The sequence below is a fragment of the Harpia harpyja genome, chromosome 14 (genome assembly GCF_026419915.1).
Source record: "Harpia harpyja isolate bHarHar1 chromosome 14, bHarHar1 primary haplotype, whole genome shotgun sequence".
NCBI lineage: Eukaryota > Metazoa > Chordata > Aves > Accipitriformes > Accipitridae > Harpia > Harpia harpyja.
The window spans coordinates 26,170,580-26,176,913 of record NC_068953.1 but is presented as its reverse complement, the minus strand read 5'-3'; the positions used below and the strand labels follow the sequence as shown (position 1 = coordinate 26,176,913).

At 45.5% G+C, this 6,334-nt stretch overlaps 1 protein-coding gene across 5 annotated transcripts in view; it reads left to right on the top strand.

Moving 5' to 3' along the window:
- Window positions 1-5,152: 5,152 nt before the first annotated feature.
- ADAMTSL3 (ADAMTS like 3) overlaps window positions 5,153-6,334 on the top strand; it is a 190,326-nt gene continuing 189,144 nt past the window's right edge. Inside the window, exon 1 of one of the 5 annotated variants that reach the window (XM_052808436.1) lies at window positions 5,153-5,252. The gene's annotated coding sequence lies outside the window, so the exon portion shown is untranslated. Of the gene's footprint in view, window positions 5,253-5,745; window positions 6,026-6,235; window positions 6,330-6,334 lie in introns of those variants that run through there. The other 4 variants (XM_052808437.1, XR_008238303.1, XM_052808434.1 and 1 more) reach the window with 4 other exon arrangements.

The following is a 6,334-nucleotide window of genomic DNA, read 5'->3' as shown; positions in this document are numbered from 1 at the left end:
TGAGAAGCTGAAGAATCCTTGACTTAGTCTAAACATTACTTAGTAACAACTGAAAATGGCAGTGTTAACTTCTCATACTGAACCCAAAATGTAGCACTATACCAGCTACTAGGAAGACAATTAACTTTATCCCAGCTGAAACCAGGACACACCCACACAAGCTTACAGGAGTGTGTGACTGTTTTATGTTATGGGTTTTGTTGTAGTTTTTTCTGTATTTGTATTGACACACAGAATGTATATGAGAAAGTGGAAATTTTGTTCCTCTTGCTGCCAAACATTTGATGCGTAATGTCACTTTTCTGAAGCTATTTTCTGGTGACCTCGTTTTTGGTTTGGGAATTTAATTTTTTAATCTGTTTCAACTGTTACCCTTGCTTATTCTTTCCTCTGGTTTTGCTGCATTTTCCTATATTAATCATTCATCTTCTGCTTTCATAACCACATTGTCTTTGTCACTAGTATTCCTCCCAATGATGTTTCATGTATTTCTTCCAACCTTGTCCTTTTTTCATTCCTTCTCACTGTTTGCTCCTTGCTTATGTTCTCCTGTTTCCATATTGGCGTGCATCTCTAGACCATGTAGTGACATGCAGAAGTCATCTTGTGAGGTGGAGGTCACCTACTTTACTCTTCTTGCTTTTCCCCAGTGAATCATTACAGTGAGGGCAGTAATTGTCCTGCTGACCTTTATCTGTTGCTCATGACTTGCAACATAACGGATTTCCTCAGAGCCCCTGTTTATTCACCAGATGTTGCCTCTTTCACATAGCACTCAATAACATTTTATTTTTGACAATCACAGAAGTAAGGGCCATCACAGACTGAGGAAAACAGATTGTTGTCACTGTTGTATAAGAAGAAAATGGCAGACAAGTTCAGGAATTCAAATCTGGCATATCCACAGTCCTCAGTGGGGTTGCATTTTTTTGCAAACTAGGAAAAAAATCTGTTAACACATAGCTATGTTTAAATAAACTGAAGCTATTTTACTTCTGCAATGAATTTTTCATTTTGCCTTATTTGCATTCAATCTTCATCTATACAAGTTCATATTTTCTAATTATGCCCACAATAAGCACCTAAATCCTTTTGAAAAGATATGCTGCAAAACCACAAAATGATCATGTAAGTGTATTATAAATTTATCTCCAAATGTTGGTTCTAACATTTTAGTTAGGGCTATGAACACTGAGCTACAACAAAAAGTAAGTATGTGCCATCTGAATCAAGATGTGTTTGTTCTGGAGAGTCATGAAATTTAATGCATCTGCTACTACTGTACAGGATCATAAATATGCAAATGAGCCACAAGTTGTTTTGCTTGAGGATAAAAAGGAATTTGAGAGACAAGAAAGGACAAATATTTATTCAAATACTTGAAATAGTGACCATTTGTATATACTGTGTTGGTTAATGCTACATTCATTTAAACACAAACTGAGAGGAAGGCAGTAGTTTTCCTCTATAGTGTTAGGTCTCTACATAAAGTAGTTTTTCTTTCTTTAAGGCACAGGAATTTTTTTTCTCCTTACTATATTGAAGGAGCTGTTTCCAAAGCCCAGGGCAAGGATCAACGTGGAACGCAATAGGTTCCATAACACCAAGAAATCAAAGACACACTGCTGTAGCTGAACTTTGTACCTTTATACTAATAGAGGCTTTACTCTTTATAGCGTAGAACATATTTGTGAAGTGTGACAGTGCGTGATTGCTCTCTACCCCAGAGAACTTGTTATTTCAGGGTAAACAAGCACCCCGTACAAATACAATGCAGGGCCAAAGAACTGATTATACTGTGTCAGGGTTCTCATGACTCTAGTTACAGGAAATTTAACATTTTCCTTTTATTAGTCAATCAGGTGCAGCTCTATTACTGATAACTTTGAGGCCTCAAACCAAAATTCAGTTTCAGCATGGGGCCTCGGCAGGATACTTCCAGTTTTGGTATTCATTAGACATAATCCTGATTTATGAGCCAAATGTTATTTTGCACTGTTTCAATGGATTTTAGATTTGTAGTTTAGCCAAACATATTTTTTCCTGAGTAGCATAGACTTTTGTTATGATGAAAGTATGGTCTTCACGATCATCAGATTTGCTTAGCTGAACTTGTTTTGAGAGAATATTTATATGTAAGTGGAGTCTGCTGAAGAAGTGTGTATACCTGCATTTCAGGACAAAGATAAATAGAGAAATGTGGTTTTTCTTTTAGATGTGAAGGTTTTCTATTAATATTTACTGAGAGAGTGAAATCTGGTGGTTATCATGTGATCGAACAGAAGTTTTTGTTTACCAGGCCAGACATTTAATTTTCTTCAGTTTTGCCCTTAGCTGTATCTTGCAGGATCTTTTTTTGCTGTCGTTTCTGCCTGCACTGTTGAGTGTAAGTTGAAATTTTCTGTTACAATTGAATGTAAATCAACGAATGACAAAATATTTCATGGCTCTGTTCGATAGTGAAGACACATGGTCTTAAGTCAGTATAAAACAAAGGATAAGACCATCATATTTCCCAGCCAGCTTCCTCATGAGAGATCATGCCAGCTGTACAGATGGACAAGATCATGATTATGTGTTCAATGAAATAATAAGTGCAAATGTCCATATTTCACAATTTTATGAACAGCAAGGGCTTCACAGCTGTCATATTTAATGTCATTTAAATGATGCATATTTTAGAGAGCAGCAAAAGAAAAGCTTATATGTAATAAAAAAGCATTGCTAATAACAAGAGACAAATACAGGAATTATGCATGTGAACTCCAAGCATTAAGAGCATTGCTATAGTTTCCTATTCAAAAATCTTATACCAGCTTTGCCAAGCTAATGTGGCATGAGTGGGAATTAGAAGGCTGTGTGGTAAAAACTGCTAATAAGGTAATACCTAAAGGACTTGACACTGGACCAGGGATTGTGCAAACATAATGTAAGAGACAAAGAACAATAGTTCCTGCCTTGAAGAGTTAGCAGAAAAGAAGTTAAATGTTTTCTTAGAAAAGAGTGATTACTTTTAAACTTGAATGGTCAATTAGTTTTTGCAGAATTGCTGACAAACTTATCCAGGGATGAAAATTAGCCATCCAGAACCTGTAGGTTTGTGGCCTTTAAATTTAGGGTGCGTATTGAAGGAGTCTGCCATGGAGCTGCAAGTGCTGTGAATTTTGAAGCGGTTGTTTTCAAAAAGATCTTGCCTGGACACCTGAGTTTCATTCAGTTTTTGCTTGGCTTGGCAGAAGGGGTTATGGAGGTCTCCAACAGGAGTCAAAATCTCAAAGCTTCCGGTCACTGGAAGTCTAGAGAGACAAGAGTAAAGTGGCAGGGGGGTGGAGTGAGGCTGAGGTGAAGAGTTTAAGTAAATTGGATAAAGGAGACAACAAATCCGCATTCAATGAGAATGAGCTTCACATAGGAAAATGCCCTGTTAAAAGCTGTCCAAACCGCTGTATAGTTTCCAGTAGCGGGCCGTGGCTATTTTTATGCTCCAAATACTGTTATTTCCTGGGTGCTCATCTTCCTCACAAAAAGGATGATTTCAATGGAATAAAAGCAAAACCAGACCATGGGTGGTGGGGGAGAATGGGATTAACAATACTATGTCATTTCAGTAGCTTGGGCAAGACATATTGCCAATTGCTATTTTCCTAGGTAGGTACTACAAGGTACTTGCATTATTTATTATAATGCTGCTTTCTGAAATCTCCCTGATGGGTAATGCTTGCAGGTGCTTACCTCTGTTTTCTTACATGCTGTATAAATTCAGACATAGAACCTGGACCAAGATCACACAAGGAACTAAGTGTGTATGTAAGCAGCAGCCTCACTTAAGTCACTGAATCTGATGTGAGCTAACCTAGGCTACTTCCCATTACACAACTTCTTTTCTACTCTCAAATTTATTGCAGGAGATGAACAAATGTTTCTAAGACTTGTGCACGTGATGTTTGATTATCCTTTATGGTTAGGGATGCACACAGCCAACTGATCTGAAGCAAATGACCAGGAGCAGCATTGAAGGAAGGTATCAGAGTAAGCCAGAAGGAGAAAGTGGAGAACACAGAGATGAGTAGCACTGAAAAAGGGAAAAACAAAGAAATGCTGACAGCATTCAGATTTGGAAAAAGATATTAGAATCTCAGGGCCAAACCTTTCAATATAATCTATGGCTAATACAAGTGCTAGGAACATAGCCAGGGCTATTTTGTCTAAATACGCCCATCTGGCAATCAAATTAATAGCCCACTCTGCAGCTTTTGCTTCAGGGACCCAGGGGACTGCTTCACTATTGAGGGGTAAATAATTTTAAGAGAAGTGGTATTCTAAATAGGGATGGTGCAAGCTGTGTACATTCCTAACTAGATGGCAGATCTTGAGGGCCAGCTTCATCCCGTGGTTGTGAACATCTTTTGTTTTTTTGTTCCGGTAGTACTTGCAGTACTACCAGCCATAGTTTGGGGACAGGAAAATTGATTTTTGGCTTCAGTTGATCTAATGGCTAAATTCTGGCTTTAAAATCACTTGTGATCAAGTCTGAAGTATAAGCTGACTGCACCAATATATCTTTTTTGAAGGTAACAAATTGCAGGGTTATAACTGAAGTCATGGTTAAAGGACTACGGGGTTGTTTAAGTAACTGTAGCAACTGAAATGGATAGAAAGCAAAGCTTTCCAGGAAGTTGATGTACTTTCAGCTGACCAGTATTAGAAAAAGAAAAGATCAAGTCCTTAGCAGTACTCTTGCCTGTTACGCAGCCTATTATCGTGGTAATGTGCAGACTGGAAAGAACAGCTTGCCTCAGCTGTCAGGGTGAGCCTGCAGACAGCGCAGCCTGCGGGTCTTGCAGTGGCGTGGAGGAGGCAGAGCGGGCAGCGCAGGTGTTCGTGCGAAGTCGGGGATGTCCCAGAGAGCCGTCCCCTTCGTGCCGCAGCGAGGCGGGTGTGCAGCTCTCCCCCCGGGGGTCCGCTCTCCGGTCCCTGTGTTGCCTTTGGCTGGGCTCCCCTGTCAGCCTAGTTTCAGCAGAGGGCACTCTGTTCCTAACGATGGAGGAGGCGCCTCCCGTGCTGGTGAGAAACCTAAACAGATTGGAAAAGTTTCCAGCGCAACATATTTGAACAAACTCTTCATCGGTTATGTTTAGTTCACTGGAGCGTATTTTTAACTTCAGTGGCAGGGATAATAGCCCTTTTTCTACGTGCTGCTCTTAGCGGACGCGACGAAAGCTTGGGACATCAGTGGAAGCCGTAGCGCAAAGGTAGAGGATTTTAGTGTTCCTGTTTAGCAGCCCAAAGCCGTCGTGTGAGACATGCTCGTCAGATTTACAGTAGGAAACCTAAAAATATCGTAGAGGGCAGCATGATTAAAGACCTCCTCGGTGCGTGAGCAGATTTGCAGCTGTATTGTGAGAGTTACTTGGAGATGAGACACAGGATGGTTGCGGTTTTGGAAGCTGCTTTGCATCAGATTTGGGGGCTGACTTCACGGTAGCTTTCGCCCCTCGGGGGAAGACGAACCACTTGGTCCCGGGCTGCCGGGGTCTGGGCCGCCGACACCGGAGCGCCGCCAGTGCCTCCGCAGCCGAGGCGGGGGGGGGGAGGGTGCCGGGCCCCCTTGGCCGCCCGCCCGTTCGCGCCGGCCGGGGAGGCAGAGGCTGCGCGGGGGGTGCCGAGCCGCGGCGGCGGAGCGGGCGCCGGGCCGGGCCACGGCCCCGCGCCGCAGGTGGAGGCGCCCGGGCGCCTCTCGCCGGGGCCGGGCTGCGGCGGGCGGGCGGAGGCGGCCCGCTGCCAGCAGCCTGTAGGACCTTGGCTAACGTGCGGCGGTGGGCTGGAGCCTGGCGTGAGGGAGGGGCCGCCGCTCGCGATGCAGGATGCTGTATCCCCGGTGCCGTGACAGGCAAGGCTCTCCCCTGCCCTGCGAGCGGGAAGGAGGCGCCGGCAGCGCCGGACCCGCTCCCCGCCTCCCTCCCGGCCCCGGCCCCAGCCCCGCTGCGCGCTCCCCGCCGAGCCGGGCGCCGCGGCGCCGCACCAGGTGGGTGAGCTCGGCGGCAGCGCCGGGGGAGGGGAGCCCTGCGGCTGCCCGGGCCGGCCCTCGGGCGGCGGCAGCCTCCCCGACCCGCTTCCCCGGGCGCGTTCCCGCGAGGGAGGCGGGCGGCGGGCCGGGTCCCGCGGGCGGCTGCCCCAGACGGGCCGGTCGGGTTCCGCGTAAGCGGGGGCGGGCGCGGGCCTGGGCGAGGGTCGTCCTCGAGGAGTCTCCGGGAGGGCAGAGCGGCGCGGGCCGCTTGCAGAGCCCTTGGGGAGCCCCGGCGCCGGCACCTGCGAAGTACCGGACTCCGGTGTG